The sequence below is a fragment of the Leguminivora glycinivorella genome, chromosome 23 (genome assembly GCF_023078275.1).
Source record: "Leguminivora glycinivorella isolate SPB_JAAS2020 chromosome 23, LegGlyc_1.1, whole genome shotgun sequence".
In the NCBI taxonomy this organism is placed as follows: domain Eukaryota; kingdom Metazoa; phylum Arthropoda; class Insecta; order Lepidoptera; family Tortricidae; genus Leguminivora; species Leguminivora glycinivorella.
The window spans coordinates 535,165-556,872 of record NC_062993.1 but is presented as its reverse complement, the minus strand read 5'-3'; the positions used below and the strand labels follow the sequence as shown (position 1 = coordinate 556,872).

General features: G+C 36.5%; 1 pseudogene; it reads left to right on the top strand.

Annotated features, from left to right (window-relative positions):
- Window positions 1-208: 208 nt before the first annotated feature.
- Window positions 209-4,147, top strand: LOC125238356 (annotated as a pseudogene).
- The last annotated feature ends 17,561 nt before the right edge of the window (window positions 4,148-21,708 follow it).

Genomic DNA, 21,708 nt, shown 5'->3' with positions numbered 1-21,708 from the left:
GGCAATATCCTTGATGGTAGAATCGGCACGATATATAAATGGTCACACCGTTCGATATTATTCAGCTTTTTGCCCTATACACCCAGGTGTATAGGCGCCCAGTCCCGTAGCGAGTAAAGGGCGCTTAACCCGCCCGACTCATAAAATTTTCAATTCAAAAAAAAAAAAAAAGATATTATTCAGTTCAGTGTAACAACATTGGAGAAAACTAAGTGCCGGTGTAAGTGGAAATAATAACAATGACTCTTTACATTCTAATTATAACATTTATTATTGCCGTTGGTTATAATTTATACCAACATTTCACAAAGTTTAATAACTATTGGGAGTCCAGAAATGTGCGCGGACCTAAACCCACTTTTTTCTTCGGGAATATCATGGACTCTTTTCTAAGGAAGAAACCAGTTGGAGTTGTGTTTAAGGAAATATATGATGCATATCCAGGTTGTTGGATTCTTTAGAATGCGCTCTCCAGATCTGCTTATAAGAGATTTAGATGTCGTGAAATGTGTTCTGATTAAAGATTTCGATATATTCACTGACCGTGGAAAGGAATACAGTAAATCAGGACTCGGAGCGAACCTGTTTCACGCAGACAGCGCCACCTGGCGAGTGCTACGGAAGAGATTCTCACCAATGTTTACATCTGGAAAGTTGAGGAATATGATGTACTTGTTGACGGAGCGTGGAGACAGGTTCGTGGAGTATATTGGCAGGATAACACAGGAGAATACAGAGCAAGAGATACATGGTCTTACGCAGAAGTTTACACAGTCTGCCATAACTGCTTGCGTCTTTGGACTAGACCTGGACACATTTGATCAGCAGCATGATACACTTCAGAGGATTGACAGGAAGATCTTTAGCGTGAAATACGGTTCAGAACTCGAGAGCATGTACCCAGGCATTTTGAAGAAAATTGGTGGATTGTTGTTTCCAGAAGAAGTGAAGACCTTTTTCTCCAAATTGATCAAAGAAGTGATCGCCATAAGAAACAGGCAGCCGACGAACCGACATGACTTTTTGGATCTGCTTCTAGAGCTGAAGAATCAGTATGGACATCACGATGGACAGAACGATGGTACCCTGGATATGACTGATGAAGATATAGCGGCTCAAGCGTACATTTTCTACGCAGCGGGGTATGAATCCAGTGCCTCCACTATGGGGTTCTTGTTATACCAGTTAGCTTTAAACCAGGACATTCAAGAGAGGCTATATGAAGAGATCAAAGAAGCTTTAGAAGAGAATGGAGGGATGACATATGATGCTATCATGAACTTATCATACATGGAGAAAGTCTTCAATGAGACTTTGAGAATGTATCCGATTATTACCAAGCTGAAGCGAAGAGCTAAAGCGGCATATGAGATTCCGGAGACGGATATAACGATAGACAAGGGCCAGTTGATAAAGGTGTCGGTTCTGGGCATACACCATGATGCGAGGTACTACCCGAGACCTGAGGTCTTCGATCCCGAGAGGTTTTCTCAGGAGAACGTGCAAAGGAGACACAAATGTGCTTTCTTGCCGTTTGGAGAGGGACAGAAGCAGTGTATTGGTGAGTAATTTTGTTTTGTTTTTCGTTTTTATTTTTAAATCATTTAACAAGGAGCCTGGCAAAAATAAAAGATATAAAAAGGGGTCATATATCATTGTGTCTTGTGTCGTCCCTTTCAGTCCGTGTGAGAAAATGGAGCGGCACTACGGCTACGGCTCTGCTCTTTCTTGCCGCATTATCTTTAGCTGTATTTGTAAGAATGTCCTATAATATTTATTTATTTATTATTTATTTATCAGGAAAAAATATTTAAATATTTTACAGTCTCGATTCGGTCGTGCTTTAGTTTACTCTTGTTTCGAATTTAATATTTTCTGCATTTATATCGTAACTAGCTTTTGCCTGCGGCTTCGCTCGCGTTAGAAAAAGACAAAAGTAGCCTATGTCACTCTCCATCCCTTCAACTATCTCCACTTAAAAAAGTCACGACAATTCGTAGCTCCGTTTTGCCGTGAAGGATGGACAAACAAACAGACACATACACTTTCCCACTTATAATTTTAGTATGGATTGACTACTCCAGTTTCCATTATTGAATTTCATGAATAAGTAGCTATTTCGGTACCTAACCAAAGTCATGGCTCATAGCAGTCTAAACAACCTAAATTTAAACGGTTTGTTTTGCCGATTGCATTCATTTCTCAATAAAAGGAGTTCTAGGAAACCGATAACAACACAAAGAGTTACTTTTTTATCTACTACCTGCTAGTACTGTTAAACTGTAACACTGATAAAGTTAGTTAATGAGGCATTGTACTGTTTTATCGAGATAAACTAGAGTACGTTGACCCTCAAGATCGGTGGTAAAAGTTTGTAACTGAAGATCTTATTATAATGGTTTTATGCAAGGCCAGTACGAGACGAGTGAGAACCCGCCAAAAAACAGTCAGTTACTTCAGTGTTTAGTGGCGTTTATTATGGTTTAACAAAGTTTCATTCATGAATTTGACAGCTAAAACTCTTCAATATTTCATAGAAGTTTGACAAAATATACATATACACAATACACATGCACATTGCGCTTTATGACTATCCATACTAATCCATACTAATATTATAACTGGGAAAGTGTGTGTCTGTTTGTTTGTCCGTCTTTCACGGCATCACGGAGCGTCGAATTGACGTGATTTTTTAAGTGGAGATAGTTGAACGCATGGAGAGTGACATAGGCTACTTTTGTCCCTTTCTAACGCAAGCGAAGCCGCGGGCAAAAGCTAGTATATAATATATATATATATTAAATATAAATGGGAAAGTGTGTGTGTCTGTTTGTTTGTCCGTCTTTCATGGCAAAACGGTTTCCGTTGTTCGGTTCGGTTCGATTTCCGTTGTTCGAATCCGTCTCCTGCCAGCCATCCTGCTGCCAGCAATAGCTAATTTTTTTTTATTTAATTCCAGGAATCCGCTTCGCACAAATGCAGTCCTGGGTGGGGTTAGCCAAGTTGCTCCTCAAGTACAGGGTGGAGCCTTCAAGGAACACTCCGCTACACTTCACGTACGAGCCGCAGAGAGTCATGCTGTACCCTAAGGGAGGGTTCCCTCTTAATATCATTAGAAGAGTTTAGTTTCTGTATGTTATTGTTGACTAGGAAGTACAAGTGGCGTTCTCGCATCCATATTTGAAGTTTCTTTAGATAGATACCTACAATAGGGTCTCATCTTGCTCGTGAAAATTTAACTTATGCTAGCCTAGTAGGTACGGGCATCTACCCAAGGGAACAATCTTTGAAGCTCCGTCACACCTCGGACACTGGCGATCAAATATATGAAAGAGGCGCCTTCCTAGCACACAGTCTAAGCTCGTGTAGGTGAACGCGTACTATGCTGAAATATGGCAGGTCGACTGTTCGCGTTTTTGACAGGCGGTAACTGTGAGGTAACCGAGAGAGGGTGGGCGGCGCTTTCAGCGGGGAGCGGGAGTAGCCATACTGTACGATAGATTATAATGTGGCTCCGTGGCGATCGATACGTAATGTCGCAACAATACGGAAACTTGAGAGATAGAAAGAGATAACTATACGGAGCATCAACGACTTGTAACCTTGGCTATAGGCCCGAGCAGCTTACAAAGTCTACATCTTGAGTCCGGTAAAAAAATGTAGAAATTAAAAAGTGTACTCCCGGTTTCTTTGACCGAAGCGATAGCGTAGGTTTGCAATTTAGCTCATTTGATTTTTGTCGGTCCGGATGTTCTTCAAAATGGTACATTTTATGATTTTTTGTGTCCAAAAATTGCTATGAAGCATTTATAGCGTTGGTAATTGGTACTTAATATCATAATGACTTCTGCGTTATCTAAGTATTTGCTAAGGTCCAGAGTTCACAGAGCTACTAGTATAATTATTTTGTGATTTAAAAAGGGCGAAAGTGTCGGCAGTGTACATACTTTTTAATTTCTATTTTTTTTGGACTTTTTATTCGTGAAAACCGTATTTCTTGTACCTAATGAATTAATAAGACTTGATTACTTGCCACTATTAGTATTAACTAGATAGATTATTAGTTCTAATAATTATTGCACAAAGAAGCTTCTGCCCTATTTTTGTAAGAATCTTTAGGGTATCAATATCTTGGTTCGTCCCATCCGTTTTTTTTGGATTACGGTTTGTTACAATCAAATTTTATTTATTTATTAGTAAAAACATGTTTACATGACATTACAGTAAAACCAATGCGTCACGAAACTTAGATAACAAAAAAGAGAGAAAATAAAGAGAACAATAATAAAAATAAGATTAAACAATTGATTCGAATTGATTTTTTTATAATACCATATTCCTAAAACGTCGCAATGCCAAAACAGATTAGACTCATAAAGTCTAAAACTTGAAACGACTTAAACCTAAGTACTTCACAAATTACCGTAATACCAAAATGTCTAAAAGTCAAATTAACTTAAAACCAAAACTTCACTTACTCAAAATGCCTAAAATTCAGTATCCACGAAAACTATTTTTACAGATTTTCATAAATAATTAACTAAATGAATAATAAAACACAATGCAAGGAATAAAATGCAAACTGTAAATAAAATTGTAGGTATTCTGAGAAAGTGTCATTTTGAATTTTGGTTATTATGAAACTGTGAAGTTTTTGTTTTAAGTAAATTTGACTTTTAGACATTTTGGGCAAACGGTAATTTGATAAGTAGGTTTAAGTCATTTCAAGTTTTAGACATTATAAGACTAACCTGTTTTGGCATTTCAACGTTTTAGGAATATTTTATTATAAAATTTGGTTGTAACGAACCGCAATCCAAAAACCCTAAAAACGAAGTGGATTACTCAAAACCGTATTTAGTTATGTAGAACTAAATTTAAGAATATTGAATACTGTAGTAATCAAGTGTGTTAGATTATTTCAGTAATTAACTAAAATTTTATTACTTTATAGTGATGAGCGCAAAATAACAAAGCACTTATACATACATGTTTAACGTCCTGTAAAATAATAGAATTTTGACCATTTTGTAGCAACAAACTTGTTTGACCGCCTGTAATTAAATATGTTATTTATTGGATAATTATGTCACCGTCAAAAGCTGAAGTTTCTTCAAACAAAATCTCTTTTCACTCTAATATATCTTATCCATTTCGTATCGCGAGTTAATATTTGACTTATCTTAATATTTGAATCGGGCTGTAATCCGTAAATTTGACAGCTGGAATAGATGGCGCTAGTTGGCGACACATTTTATGTCAGCGACGTCTGTGTTGTGATTTATAGATGACTAGAGGTTGAAAACTTCCTGTCACACTGTATTTCATCTAATTTAGCGACCGAAATCGCGATGATAGTATTTGTACTCACAAATTATACTATAATATATTGGGGACACTCATTTGAAACGTTGGAATATTTTTAAGCGACTCAATTTCGTCACTACTTTTAAAAAATCTCGTATCTCACGCTGCTCCTCAAAGTTAAAACGCAGTAAGTCTATATGCATTCCATACATACTTACTACAATTTTCTTTTCATTGACAGACGAAGATACAAGTTTTTTTAAAAGTAGTGACGATTTGCTTCTTTAGTGGCGCTGTTTGCAAAATTGTGATTATTTTTAGAGTTTGAAACTGTAGACTTTTTATGTAAATAAATATGTGAAATTGTGAAGCATTATTATTTGTCAAATAAGTTGATTGGAGAACAAATTATGTATTTATTTAGACTCATAATGGGTAATAAAATAAAAATTGACAATAAAATAGAAAATTTTGTTCTACGCTATATTACATTTACTCGTACATCTACATTTTATAAATACAAAGTAGAGTTGTATTGCTGCTTTTCAATGAGTAGACTGTATGAAAATATTATTTTAAGCTGTAATAGTTATATACTACTGATATTAAATGACATGTTGAAGTATTATGGTATTTAAGATTATGCCAAAAATCGGAGATTGAGGGTCGAGAGTAGACCTTAAAAGGCGTCAAGGTGTCAATCATTAACGCCAAGAAGTAAATAATAAAAAATTACACTTTCAATGTTTGGCCATCAGTACTGGGTGAAATAAAAAGGTCCGTTCAAACTTTGCAAAGTGACTTTTGAGGTCATAATGAACAACTGTTATTACGGGACCAATGCTGAAATCGCAAAAAAATTGGCTGTTTCATACATTTCAACTGTCATTTGATCCGCTCATTTCTGAGCATTTCTTTTTTTTTGCCACTTTTATGAAATGTCATATTTTTGAAAAAAAAATGCTATTTCTACTCAGAATCACTAGCTTTTTCAATCCTAGTAGTTTAAAAAATTCTCCCCTACGATTTTTTCTTATTTTGTTACCATTTTCCGTACATGTTGTATGGGGTAACAAAAGAGGTAAGTAACAAAATATTATGGAAATTCTGGGACACTTTTTGTCTTCCAGTGAGATTAAAAAACTAGTGATTCTGAGTACAATTGACCTAAAATTCCCAAAAAAAAACAAAATAAAAAAATGGCAAAAAAAAAAGAAATACCTACTCTTCTATGGAACATACAAATTTTTTTTCGCGATTTCAGCATTGGTCCCGTAATAAAAGTTGTGTATTATGACCTCAAAAGTCACTATGCAAATTTTAAACGGTCCTTTTTATTTCACGATGCAATTTGTATGAAAAAAGTTTAAGAAATTTAATGGCAAATGTCGTTGGCTGGGTTTATGTCACCCCGGCATTTCTATTTACCCCTTTTGATGTTAGATACTTGTGTAACTTTTATATCACAGCGATTTGTATAGTTAGTGATGGTCACCTTTAGAAAATGTCGCCTTATCTGTGATTTTAGGTATTTAATTAATCATACTATGTTTTCTTCCATTTGTTTTTTAATTAATAAAAATATATTCGCTCAATTTGTTTATTATTTTATTTAAAAAATCTATCTGGTGTCGTTTCTTATTTCTATCATACCTAAATTCTTGTATATGTAGGTAAGTACATATAAGGTACAGCAAGGCGAATCTCGACTGGGGGCAATTGTAACTAATCAATTTTTTCCATTATTAGGTACACTATGCTGTTGAGTTCTACATGTACACTGAACACGCCTAACATATAAGTATCACCGGTGGATACTCTATTTAACAATGCAAACATTGTAAAACATGGATAAAATGGACCAGTTACGTTTGTCCCCCAGTCGAGATTTGCCCCGCTGTACCTTAATTTTTTTTTTAGTCACTTGACGTATTTACATCTATTTTCTGTTTTTTCTTTGGTATTAATTTATTATTTCAGTCCAATTATAATGATTTATTATAAGTTATTATAACAACTAATAACAAGGCTGTATGCTATACCGGGAATATTAGGCACATTACCCAAACTAATAAAAATCAACCTTTATTTATTACCAAGTGATTGTAACACAGAAGCAACAACAACAGAGATATAACTCTGCGCTCAAAGTTCTCTGTCAACGTTGTGCCACAAGATTTTAATAGATGGCGTTGGTGGCGTGGTCATATGCGAAGACAGAGAGTTGAATATTATATAAAATGCTATGTCTTCTACATCACTCTTACTGAGTTCTGAATGTCAGTTGCTAAAGAAGTCTTACTCCTAAGAACTGCCGACAAAAATAAAGTGCGATCTATATAACAAACAATATCATTTGATGTCAGTGTATTGTTTAGTTTGTCAAATAAGAGTAGAAACTACACTCTTACTCGTATTCTTTTTTCCTAGTTGTAAGTGCAAATTGTGAAATAATAAGCAAAGGGGGGTAGTAATAAAATAAATATGACAGTTAGCACGATAAAAATGTCATCATTTATATGAGTTTTGAATGATTCACGGTTATTTTCATTAGACTTATATTGACCGGAATATAGACCGTGATTACCCACGGCAATCGCGGTCTATATACCGGTCAGTATAAGTCATCATTTATGTGTGTGTGTATTTACACACATCACTTATGTGTGTGTGTGTGTATGTATTTACACACATCACTTATGTTTGTGTGTGTGTGTGTGTACATACACTATGTACACACATAAATGATGTTTGTTTATGTATGTGTATTTGCATGAGTGTTTTGTGTTGTTTGATTGTATTAAAATTCTACTTGTCATATCTAGCCACCAGAGGTTGTCTGGAAGAGATCGCTCTTAAGCGATAAGACCGCCTGTTGTTACTTGTTACCTCTGTTTAATTTGTTTTTGTTTCTTGTGTATTACTTGTAAACTATGTGAGGTGTGCAATAAAGAGTATTGTATTGTATTCTTCGACAGAAATGTATGAAACACTGCTCGTAATGTTTTGAGTCGCAATTCTGTTTTTTATTATTTGTGTCGCACATTTACAGGAACACAGCTATTGTGTGCAATAATGGCTAAAGTGGCGCAAAATTAATTTCTGACCAAGTGAGTTTTTATTCCCTTTAAATTGCTGTTATTTTAGCATGCTTTATAGCTGTGTCATTTATTTTTAACGAGGCTTGTTTTAACCGATTTATTAAACGCATTTGATTGCTGAAATATAAAATAAAAATGTATTTGCTGGCTGCTCCCAGTAATTATTATATAAATAAATATTGGGGTACACCCTAACCACACCTCGGACACTAGCGATCAAATATATGAAAAAGGCGCGTTCCCAAACACACACAGTCTAGGCTCGTGTAGGTGAACGCGTACCTTGCTTGTATGAGTGAGTTTATGACAGGTCAACTGGTCGCGTTTTAGACAGGCGGTAACTGTAAGGTAATCGAGAGCGGGTGGGGGACACTTTCAGCGGGGAGCGGGAGTGGCTATACTGTACGATAGTACTCTTTATATATACTGTGCCCTAACACAGATCAACCTAGCCCCAAACTAAGCAAAACCTGTAGTACGAGTGCTAAGCGACGATATACATACTTATATGAATATACTATATTAATATTATAAATGGGAGTGTGTGTGTCTGTTTGTTAGTCCGTCTTTCACGGTCAAACCGAGCGACTAATTGACGTGATTTTTTTTAATGAAAATAGTTGAAGGGATGGAGAGGAACACACACTACTTTTTTCTCATTCTAACGCTCGACTTCCCTAAAATAGGGAGTGGAAATTTGTATTGAGCATTCTGCAATTTTCGAATTTAACGCGAGCGAAGTCGCGGGCAAAAGCTAGTTTATTTAAAAGCCTAAAGACACAGGCTATACATGTAGTTAGGTTATGTGTAGACGACCTAAATATGGTCTTAATTTAGCCACCACCTCACTCCACTTAGCCATTCCTACCCCGTGGTGTAACGGCGCGGCGCCGGCGCCGTTGACGACGTGCGAGGACTGACTCCGCGGTGACGTAAGGTATAAAATAGTACCTAAATTAAAGGGGACAAGAAAGAGCCCTATTTATACTTTGTTAATACGTTAGGCATGCCACAGACTGTCTTAAAAATTCATAGTCTTAAAAAAGATTTGTATGCAATCTGTCAGTTCAATCTGAAAATTCTGTCAGTTTGAACTGACAAGTTGCATACTAATCTTTTTTAAGATTATGATTTTTTAAGACCGAACCAGGCGACTTTTACTAAACCTTTTTTTGACCAGTATAAGGTGCCCTCTTGATGGTTAAAGGCCTGTCGCCTGGTTTTCGAGATTTTCACACTTTTTAAAATTTTAATACTACCTAAAATTTTAAAAAGTGTGAAAATCTCGAAAACCAGGCGACTTTTACTAAACCTTAAAGTCGATTTTCTGGACCAGTATAAGGTGCCCTCTTGGTGGATAAAAGGTTGTCCATTAATTACCGGGCATCCTGTATATGACATGATTTTTGACACCGACAAACTTTTAACAGGCGCAAAAGACAAACGAGGTCAATGCTTTGGTGAAGTTCAGAACAACTGCCTAGAAAAGGTACTTAAAATCAAAATCCGCTCCAGACTATATGCGCGAATCACGGCGCGACGCCGCGAACGCGAGTGTGGATTTGATACGCAGAAAGATGCACACTAGAGTTCGCGGCGTCGCACCGTGATTCGCGCGTATAGTCTGGAGCGGGCTTATGACTAAAAGCAATTTTTTTTTTACATTTTAGACATAAAGGTTATTAAACAACATTTTTGGTCGCTTCTGTGGTCAAACACTGTACATATAGATATCTCTTTCATAATCGAGTCTAAGAAAAAATCCACCTAGGTGCAACGTTAAAATAGCTTTGGATTCTTCAAAAAATGTTTTTGAACTATCCCCTTTTTATTACCTCCTACTTGTTTCTCCCAAATTAACATAAGTACCTTTTTGTTTTCCAGAAGCGATAACCATAAACTACCGTAAACGCATTTTTTCGAATCTCCACATAAAACAAAATACTAGAAGACATTGTTTTAACTCATTATTTGAATTATTCAAAACGCACATCGCATATTAGTTATGTTAAAGTGCGTTGCTCGCGTAGCTTTTAAAGTTTTCTAGAAGGTAGTTGAAATGTATGGGATTTGTATGGATTTTCGTCGTTTTTGAGTTGGAACATGTGTGTGGCGACCACACCAAGCGTTCTTGCAGTTGCAATGAATGTTTATTATGACGCTGCACATTGAATATTGAGTTTTGGTGTTGGCGTTTGGGGAATAAATATAATTTTTATTGAGCAGTAACGTCGTGTCAGATTTTTCTGGTAGCTATATTAATTTCATTTTATCACTGTAAATTAAACTTGAGTTGATATTACTTTTAAATTAAGTCTCACTGTTGTCAATTTAGGGGTTTAGGAACCTGTGGTGTAGTTTTTATTGATGGATAATAAGTTAAAAAGTAAGTTTTGTTTCTTATTTGATATAATCTTGTTAGATACATACTAAGATGAGATTAAAATCTTAATATGTATATTTGTAATTATAAGAAATTTATCTAATAAGAATGCCTTTAAAGACGTTTGAAACTAAAAACAAGACCTAAGGGTCTTAATCCTGATTTTCTAGATACATAATTTTCTAAGTCCTTTCGCTTCCTACCCCACCATCTCCACCAGCCATCATTCTGATTCATTCATTCTTCCACCACCAGCAGCCTTCGGTGACAAAGTTTAACTTTACTCGAATGTAACCTAAGGCCTGATTTAGACGGCGTGCGAACTCGCATGCGATTTCAGTTACATTGCGGGCTATTGAAGTCAACAATTTCGCACAGCTATCAAATACCGCAATGTAATAAAACTGCGAGTTCTCGTACCATCTAAATGGCCCCTTAGTCTCATTTGAGCTCATATCATCGGCTTGGTTCAGAGAACATTTTGACATATGATTAACCTATCCATATGGATGATCCGTTAGCTCGCATTTCCTCTTAATATAACAAAATGACTACGATTCTGTCATAGGTGGTCCGCGATTAGCGCATGGCAACTGCATTAAGCCGCAGTACGCATGCGCGCCGCGTCTGTTTTAATGCGATGCTCATTTCCTGCGCGCGCGCAATTATTACCCTAAAGGGCTATCAGCGTTGGTGCATTGTGATTTTTGTATCTATCGGTACATTATACCTACCTATAGATGTGGTTGAATATGTTTAGTACCCAAAAGTGTAAAAAATTCTGTATTATCGAACATGCTAGATTTATTCTTCAATTCAATTCAATTTTTGTGTTATGGCCTCCATCAAATTCTTGATGATTCTGCCAATGTCAAGGTTGGATAAGACACTGCCAGTATATTTACTTATTTAACGGTAGACTTGATCGTGTTCGGTATAATATCTATCCAACCGATTTATTCTTTGTTATATTCAAAACCAGTGACAGTGAGTGAATAATAGTGACTTTTGAGGTCATAATGAACAACTTTTATTATGGGACCAATGCTAAAATCGCAAAAAAAAATGGCTGTTTTACATATTTCGACTGTCATGATGGCGCTCATTTCTATGGAATAGCCAAATTCTTTTACGCGATTTTAATCATGTTGGTCATCATATCTTATGTATAAGTATCGATGGTCGGATAGATTGGCGGTAGATCTTTTTAAATTCGATATCGGCAAAAGCTGACAGTTGGCCACTTTGGAGCGAGTAAAATGCTTTTCCCCTCACTAGCTCAGAAACACGTGTTTTGTCCTTTAATACCAGCGGGTAAAAACGCATTTTATCCACTAGTGGGTAAAGTAATTTGACCTTGAATAAAGTTACATTAACTGCTTTAAAATTGATAAAAGTAAGTGAATCTAGTAATAAAGATGATTTACCACCCGTGGAACTACTGGAAGCAGTGATAAACGCATTTTTTGCGCTGTAGTTTCCTCGCTATAGTGAGGGGAAAAGTTTTGTATTACACTCGGGTGGAAATGTATTTTACTTCTCGTGTGTTAAAATACAACTTTGCCCCCTTGTATAACAAATAACTATTTATGTTGGTGACCAAGATCTACTTGGGCAATGCGTCAATCAAGTATTTATGATCTGTGAGTTGACAAAGGCGCTTCTGTATAAAAACAATGTCTATAACTAATATACCAGACACGTGTGTGTGTGTGTGGCCAGAAGCAGTCACTGTTGCACCGAAGCACCTAAACGCAATAAGGTCAGATTGATCGCTGCGCGTGAGTTGAATGTTACATTCGATAGTTGTTTACGCGTGCCTCGGCCGTGGTGAATTTGGGGAGTGGAAAAACAATGGTTTTCCTTCTATGTTGCATAATGACCTCTAAACATCACCAAAAAATGCATATAGGTACGTTCTTGTCCTATTAAAATTGACACGTTTCACTTCTAACTTAAGTCCAATTGCAAACCAATTAAAACTTTTAAAACTGTTAATTTAATTTTAACATTTCTAAAATGTGTGTTACCTTACATTAACTCTACATACTCGTATTTTATATTTATAAATACAGATAAGCTACTTTTTCTGGTACGTCTTACATAATAATTAAACTATCATTAATTCTAAAACAAATGGTTTCTTAATAACGTTTTAAATTCCTAAACAGCGCACAACATTTCTCAGATTTCCCGCCCCCAAGTCATAGACAAATCGTTTTTTTTTAATCCACACCGTCCCGAATTCCAACAAAAACGGCCAGCGATCCATCATCCATCCCTATTAGTTACAAAAACTGTTATTTTAGCGAATTAGCCGACCGTCAGCGGCTCTTTTACAAGATGGCCGATTTAATTGGCCGTTTCGAAAATATTTGGAAATGGAACGCGAAAAAAAGTTGCATCTGTCAATCATTGTTGTTGTAACTGATACGGCAGTTGGGGAAGAAAGTTAGTTTTGGTGATTAAAATTATATTTTGTTGTAATTCAATTTGGTATTATGCCTTTGTGTAGTGTAGTTATTTTAGGTTAAGCATTTGAAATTAAATAGGTACATTTATATTAATAATGATATCAAAACAGATTTGTTATACTGTTAAACTACATAAGTAAAATTACTTAAATACACCTAAAGATGCTGTCTTTTTATTGTATAGAATCTGTAATTACCCTGCTATAGAAAAAAATACTTTCTTCAGAAAAAAAAAATTAAAGATTAATTTAGGAAATAAGTCAAATTATTTTGATCAAATAAGTATTTCATTTTTCATGTTAAAATATCCAGCATATGTTCTTCGCAATAAAAAAATAGGAAAAGTTAATTCAGGACAAAATTAAATGTGATATCTAGTTTATGTCTAACAATGCGTCATCGCCACTTTTACCAAACATCGAGGTTAAAAAACTTTTTTTATGACTTGCACGACTTTACAATGATAAAACGTATTGTGTCAAGAGAGACATTGACTCGATCTGATCGTGTGAGATGGTTTTTAATGTGCGCAATAAATGTCATTTGGCCACACAATGCTTTTAGAACCTAGTTACTATGTATCACCAAGAAATCTTCCAAATTATTCCTGATTAGTACAAGGATAAAATACGCAATTAAAACCTGTATTGTCTACGTGGTAAAAACGATTAAAATCGATCGGAACACTAATCAATATTCACGCCAAGTATCGATCTAGTACAGATTAGACAAAATCGTTTAGTCGTAAATCTATCCAATCAAAACCGAGTCATGTGTGAAACATAAAATTCGACCTCAAATAAAATTCGAATTTGGAACGACTTCCTCGAACCATAAATACTTACTTTTTAAAATCTGCCGTTCCGCCGGCCGCGTAAAATCGGACTGCCAACATGATTTGTCAAGGTTTTTTTCCCACCGAAGTATTAATTCTATATTAGCACCGTGAAAAGGGATTGACACGTAGACTGTATCATTTTCCACTTCATCTAAGCGCCATTATACTGGTAATACAGACGGTAATTCAACAACATTAAAATATACTTCCCAAATTTGGTTAATACTCTTATTTCGTCTAAAATAAGGATCGAATTGCGGTGAAAAGATAATGATCGACAGCATAGGGATGTGATAGATTCGATAACCGTCACAAAAGAATAGACAACACAGCCATGTGAGTGAAAAGGATTTTTTCTTTTTTCAGACTCACGCTGCGCGCAACTGCCAGCTTCCAAGAAGGTGTAAAGTGGCCCTTATTTTCTGTTATTTGTTATTTATTTTATTGTATTGTTAATAAGCGTGCTAAGGGGAACGTTCGTAAACTATTATTAAATGGTTATTTGGAACTAAATAGAATATAATGGCCGTGAATAATCGTTGAATGAGGACGAAGCAATCACGGCCCATTGTCGTTGGACGTTTGACTTTTGACGTCTATATTCTATTATAATCTGCGGCAAGGGAGACTTTACCGCCAATAAAATTGAAAACCGTTCCGATATACGCGTAAAGTTGAGAATGGGTCAGTAATGTACAAAACCAACTGCATGTAGTTTTTATTAATAAATTGACAGTTGGTATTGATTTTAACTGCGGAATAATTTTAGCGCCTTCGCGGAACGTTGAGATGTATGACAATTTGTTGCGAATGATGTCTTTTTGTAGTTTTTGTGTGGAGTGATAAAATTTAGTTTTATTGATACTTGGATCGTCGGTTTATTGACTTATTGTGCAGAAGAAAAGATTTAAGCAGCAGCTTGTTAGGCGTTTCTTTTATTGGCCGTTTATCGATTTAGTACATCTTTATGAATATTGGTATGAATGCTGTTTTTTTAAAAGGGAGCTTCTAACGAAGATAAACATCAATTTATGAAGTTTTATAATTATTTTTGTTATGCGGTTGAAATTACCTAGTAGTTGTAAAATAATAAACGGTTCAGCGTATAGCCTTTACACCAATTAAAATATGTAAAAACAGTGAGCCATACCAATAGGGTTACTTTACTGTGTTTCCACGTTATCCGATCCGATATCGGATGTAGGACCGATATCCCAAAAATTTCAGCCGCTCTCTTTGATTTTTGCCACTGAAATCCTAAATCCGATATCGAATCGGATAATGTGAAAACGCACTTACATAGTCCAGGTCAGGTAATTTAAATAGTAACAATTAAAAATTGCCAACAACAAAAGTTGTACCGCAATATTGAAAACCGTATTGAAACTAAAATTAAGAACATATTTAAACCCACTCAAGCAGTTAAAACCCTTACAAAACCGCCACGCGACCAATAATAAAACAATTAAAACCATTAACTTGTCTATGGTCAAACAATGTCCCATAAGTACCACAGATAAGATAAACCGTGACCACAAAGCACCATAGACAATCGAACAAAACAAAAACGGTTTGCGGCCATAGACAAGCCATTAAAAGGCGATTTCTGTGCGGACCATAAATTAGGAGCGGTCATTATTTCCCGTATAATTAGCAGATTCCTGCAGTTTTGGGGATCATTCTTGTTTGGCTAGATTGTGCAGGGATGCATTTGGGCGTGAGGGGTTTTCTTTTTTCCTTATATTCAATTTTTTTGAGTTTCGGCTAAAATTTTGGGGTGCAGTGTAAAATGGGGAATGGCCTAAAATACTAATATACCTACTTATAAAATCTCACTTTTGGGAATAAAAGGTACATTTATTTGTGTGGTGAGCACAGATATTTGTTCCTGAGTCATGGATGTTTTCTATGTATATATTTAAGTATTTGTATATTATGTATATCGTTATCTGAGTACCTGCAACAAAAGCCATCTTGAGCTTACTGTGGGGCTCAGTCAATCTGTGTAAGAATGTCCTATAATATTTATTTATTTATTTAGAACTACGGTAAAATCTCCACGAGAATTGTACCTAGATATTGTTCGTATATGATTATATGAGTGATACAAATATGACGCATCACTTGCAGTCACGTATAACACCCAGTACGTGCGCATCTACGTGTTCTACGTTTCGTCTCTATTTTTATTACGGTGGCTATTTTTGTTACAGGTGTTTTTATTTGTGACTGCTACAAAATTAAAGGCCTTTGCGTTTTATGAAACGAATTGAAAGCTAGTTTTGTCATTTAATTATATTTATATTTTACAAAACACATAAAAAAGGACATTTGGTGGATAATGATTTAATCAGGTGGTAGGTATTATCTACCAGTCAACCATGGGATAAATCAAAAGTTCAAGTCGGCGCAGGGTCCTAGTACAGACAGAATAAGTAGAATGTAAAAGTTATAATACAAAAAACTACACACATACATATAATTATACATTTATAGTATTTATACCTACCTATACAATAATATAAGCTCTTTATGAAACCCGCTTAATAAAATGTCACCTCAAATAATCAGTATGTTACAATTGCCCAAGTCCGGCCCCGAACCCGGACCCCAGGGGTCCGTGGGTCCGACACCTCACGATGCCGTCACAAGTCGGGCAGATGGCGAAACTCTCTCGTATCGATCAAATGTCGAAACACGAAATCAGGGTACCTGTAGCCAATGACACAATGCTTACGATAATATGGCTATCTCTACTGCTCTTCTGTATTGGCGCGTCAGAAGGTCAGAACTAGGGTATGTAGCCAAATGCACAAGCGCTTTCGGTAATATCGTTATCGTAGCTATCTCTATCTCTCTTCTTTATTGGCGCGACAGAGCCAGACTACGTTTCAATCGGCGTCTAGCGTCAACGATTGTTTAGGCTAGGCCGGCTGGGTACCTATAGCCAATGGCACATGCGCTTGCGCTTCGTTAGCGTTTAAAGCATATCGTGGCTAGCACCAATACGGAAAAGCGATAGAGATAGCTAGATAAGAAGTGTAAGCGATTGTGGCTTTGGGTAAATACCCAGGGTAGGGTATTGCACAATAACAGCAGTAAAGGTAAATGTGCACATACCTATTGTTCTTTCAAAATATATATTGGAAATGTCAAGGAAGTATTGCATTGTGTTGTTGAAAAAGTACATAGATTGCAAAATGATAGTTCTAAAAGTTCACTGTAAAATATAGCTATTAGCTAATTTTATCATCATTATTACTTACCAATGTAATTGTTAACATCTTGTATGTGGTAATGCTTAATGCAAATAAAAAATATCTTTATCTTTATCGGGAGCCTGTTATGTACCACTGCTGGACAAAAGTCTACCCCCCTCTTTTTTCCAATCTTCCCGATTTTGGGCAGTTTCGGGTCAATTATTAAGGAAGCGATCCAAGTCGTCCCGCCATCGCCGGCACACGGTCTTGAACCATATCTGTCATATTTTTAAGCAACAACTCGGATGTGACACTTTTTCGTGCTACCTACAGTTTAAATTTCCTGCTCAAAATAACACCGAAATTAATGTCATATCCAAAATAAACATCACCAGCCGTTTTTATGCCAAGCTAACGACAAAACAATCGATTAACAGTTTTAGCTGTTAAGAAAGTAGGTACTAGACGTCTTGTTGTGTTGAATTAATAGCCTAGTATACATATGGCAGCCAAGACAAAATTCCAAGTCATAAACACGGTTCTGCATCGTCAATTCTCCACTATTGCACTACTGAATCGCTGCCTAAATATCCTTGTTTTGCCTTAACAGAACTCACCAGAATGACAGCACTAACTCCCAAAAATTCCATATTTTCTCAAAAAAATACCAGCACACAAGTCATGAATCATAGCGATAGCACCTACCGCTAGTAAAGGCACGTAGACCAGGAAAAATAGCTTGACCTGGACATAATTCGATAACCGTAATTTTCTTTTTCTGTCGTATAAAGTATCATTAGTGATAGTTAAAATACAAATTATTAATCAAATTAGGGTTCTGATTCAATTTAAAAAAAAATAAAAACGAACTTTGAATATTTTTTGATTTTATAACTAAAGTATTAAATGTAATCCGGAAAAAGTGCTTGTATTATGTTGTGACACCTGCATTTCATATAAAAACATCTAATTTTTATAAATAATTCATACAGAACTATCATTTATAAAGAAGGTTTAGTAAGTTACACATTTTCAGGCGTATTTCACTAGAAAATATTGTTAACCGTAATCCTGCAATTTATTATGAATATAATATTACGAGTGTTGATAAATTATTAAAACTTATACCAATACTTTTGGCGCTTGTTCAAAATCTTAAATATTGATAATTTTAGGAAAGGAAAAATACCTAACTAAATTGAAAGATGGTAAATTTTGCCGTTAATATATTCTTAGTACTATACGAAATCAATTAAACAACAAATATGTAAGATTCATTACTTAATTGATATTTTTCTTACTTGCGCTTTAATATGAACGTTATTACCTGCAGAATAAGGTCGTGCACAGAGTAGGTATAGCTAGTATAGTAGTAGCGGGAACGGGCGGCGAGTCGTCGACACGTGTTTCGCTCGGCCATATCAAGGGCGCCGCGTTTTCAAAACGCTTCGATAACAAATATTTCACCGTCCAGTATAAGAGAGCTCCCTTATTACAAGTGACAAAAGTCATACAAATCAATTAGTCCGATAGGTCACGTTAAACTGGTCAAGTCGTTAGCTCAATAATAGTACCTATCGAGCTTGACGAGATGCTTGGATCACAACAACGTAATATGTATGAAAGCTTGCGGCGGCGCTTAAGACTGTATTCTTTCGAGTCGTGTGTAACGTATTTTGGCGAGGCAAATTTGAAGCACAGTGCGTGTCTGTCTCACTCACTCTTACGGTAAACCTAATGAACTGTTTCACTTTCAGAGGATTTTTGAAGTAATTTGGGTAATGTGACATTGTCGCGGTGAGGTCTTTCCGGTACAAATTTATCGGTGGATCTTTTCGGAATTGTGGACGATGAGCCGATGCGATGTCGCTTCATTTTGAAGTGTCGACTCTCGCAAGGGAGTTCTTAGAGGACCGCGAGGAGCGCGTGTGACTGTTGAGTTTTTGAATGATTTGAAGTTTGTGAATGATTTTATTTTGTGTGTATTTGTGTGGGCATGAGGTGTTTGTGTTGCGAGAGTCAAATCAATAATATGAGTGGTACAAATTTTATTAGGGGACCTCATGTGTGAGAAACTCAACACTCGAATGCTGCGTCGTAACAATGCGAGCCGAAATCGCCTAATCGGAAGTGTCCGACTTGGTATCGACTAATCTATACACGTTGTAACATGAGAAACCAGAAATCAAAACCTGGTTTCTGGTATCTGGTACCCGGTAACCGGTAACCGGTAACCGGTATCCGGTATCCGGTATCCTGTATCCTGTATCCTGTATCCTGTATCCTGTATCCGGTATCCGGTATCCGGTATCCGGTAACCGGTATCCGGTATCCGGTATCCGGTAACCGGTTCCGGTAACCGGTATCCGGTAACCGGTTCCGGTAACCGGTATCCGGTAACCGGTATCCGGTAACCGGTATCCGGTAACCGGTATCCGGCATCCGGTAACCGGTATCCGGTAACCGGTATCCGGTAACCGGTATCCGGTAACCGGTTTCCGGTAACCGGTTTCCGGTAACCGGTTTCCGGTAACTGGTATCCGGTAACCGGTATCCGGTAACAAAAAACAAACCACAAAAGTTCATAGTTGATCGTTATTGGTACAGTCAGCAACTCAGCTGTGAATACAGATAAAGTGCCAAATATATGTATACACACACCTTAATGTACCAAGTACCAACACTTGTACAGGAAATAAAATACTCTATACATATTTTTGGCACTTTGTCTTGCCAGCTGTGTTGTTGACTGTACACGATCTAAAAAGGAGCCGAACGGTTATTATAATTACGCGGTGACTTGCGTAGTCGGCGGCCGCGCGATACATAGTGCTGTCTCTGTTCAGGCCCCGTAGCCGAATGCCATTTCTCAGACGCGAAACGAAAACGAAACGCAGTCTGGCTCTGTCGCGCCAATACGCAAGAGCGATAGAGATAGATATCTACTAGCGTTTCGTTTCATGAGCGTTTGTGCCATTCGGCTACGCACCCTGTTCTCACTACCACGAATTTGAAGAACAATATTGCTGTCTCTCTCAATCTTTAGGCGTCATTCATATATTACGTCATACTAAATGTGACAATCCATGTTAAAGGATTAAAAAAGCGTGACATTGGGGGGTCCAAATAGTAGTCCATAAACCACGTCTTTGACCAACGTGAGTGATATCTCTGTCACTCTTTACAGAGATAGCACTATAATCATTTAAGTTCCTGGTAGTAAAGGGTGACAGAGATAGCACTCATGTTAGTCAAACTCGTGGTATGTGCACTTCCCGCACACAGTAAAGAGTGACAGAGATAGCACTATAATCATTTAAGTTCCTGGTAGTAAAGAGTGACAGAGATAGCACTATCATAATTAAAGTTCCTGGTAGTAAAGAGTGATAGAGATAGCACTCATGTTAGTCAAACTCGTGGTATGTGCACTTCCCGCACACAGTAAAGAGTGACAGAGATAGCACTATAATAATTTAAGGTCCTGGTAGTAAAGAGTGACAGAGATAGCACTATAACAATTTACGTTCCTGATAGTAAAGAGTGACAGAGATAGCACTGTAATAATTTAAGTTCCTGGTAGTAAAGAGTGACAGAGATAGCATTTTTGTTATTTAAATTTCTGTTAGTAAAGAGTGACAGAGATAGCACTATTGTTATTTAAATTTCTGTTAGTAAAGACGTAAAGAGTGACAGAGATATCACTCACGTTGGTCAAAGACGTGGTTTATGGACTACTATTTGGACCCCCCAATGTCACGCTTTTTTAATCCTTTAACATGGATTGTCACATTTAGTATGACGTAATATATGAATGACGCCTAAAGATTGAGAGAGACAGCAATATTGTTCTTCAAATTCGTGGTAGTGAGAACAGGGTGCGTAGCCGAATGGCACAAACGCTCATGATATAACGATCAACTATGAACTTTTGTGGTTTGTTTTAAATAGTTCTATGCAGATATAGATTAGAATACCTATTCTATCGGTACTTTTTGTATAGGTTATTATAATAACTGGACAAAATAATTATAATCAGTGCCGGCGCACTCAGCGATCACGATTCTTTCGCCGAGCTACAAGGCCTTGATATATAGGGTGTATTATTTTATCAGCAACAAAAATATGTGATGATATTGAATTAAGGCAAAACAAGACATATAAACGCTCTCCATTATTTCCTCCCTGGTTTATGAAGCTAGAACAATGATTTTTAACACATACGAAATTCGTACACTGAAATAAAGTGATGATACTATAAATATACTCGACATTCAAAGTCGATAATCTAGTGACGTGAGAAGTTATTGATATAACAGAATTTTGCACAAAATAGGCTCACCCTTTGATGTTGAAAATGCCGCCACTCTATAAAACAAACAGACCGCACACGAGCAGCCGACATTAA